Genomic DNA, 897 nt, shown 5'->3' on the forward strand with positions numbered 1-897 from the left:
CTATAAGTTAATGTTTTATGTTTAAAATACATAAGACTTTAAACTAATGCATAATATTGTGTTATTTGTATTGATTTAAATATTTGTAATTTGATGTTATTAGACAATATTAGTATTGATTGTGGTTATGTTTTAGTATTGATTGTGGTTATGCTTTAATTTTGAAAAATAGTTGGTTCTTATTATATTTTTCTAAGTGAATTTTACCATGTAACATAATGTAATGTTAACGACCCGGTTTTCACTCGATTTTCATTCGGTATAATTGTGACCCGAAAGTGTGTTGGTTTTATCGGATCTAGGATCAGGTTCGTGTCTAATAAATAGACCCGGTGATATTTTGAGTCGGGTCTGTATCACATCAAATTCGACTCACCCGACCCATGTGCACTCCTATACAATGTTCATATAAAATTTATATTTAAGATAAATTTAACTAAATAATCGTATAATGATTTTCAACTATCAATTTTACGCAAAGACAACAAGTCTTCACCTTGAACATTGCATGCGCGTGTGATTCAATTTGAACGCTGCTATATTCTCTGCTACAGCTATAGAACTGCTTCTGTATATCAAATTCTAACACAAATTTTAACTCTATACCCTGTAAATAGAAGATTTTTGGGATGCATTGATGTGCTATAACAATAACCAATGCTCATTTGTGCGTTAAACCAATCCCAACCCCAATAACCCAGTTACCAGAATTATCTTCAATCAACTTTTGATGGTGACCATACAAATATTAAACAACTGAATTCTTTAAAACTTCATATAAACATAAACCACCAGTAGTATTAATTATACAATTGTTAAAAGTACACAACATTAACTAATTCATTTAAATAATCGTCAATACGTTGCAAATTTAAATGGAAAAAAAAAACATTGTTA

The sequence above is a fragment of the Arachis ipaensis genome, chromosome B01 (genome assembly GCF_000816755.2).
Source record: "Arachis ipaensis cultivar K30076 chromosome B01, Araip1.1, whole genome shotgun sequence".
Taxonomy (NCBI): domain Eukaryota; kingdom Viridiplantae; phylum Streptophyta; class Magnoliopsida; order Fabales; family Fabaceae; genus Arachis; species Arachis ipaensis.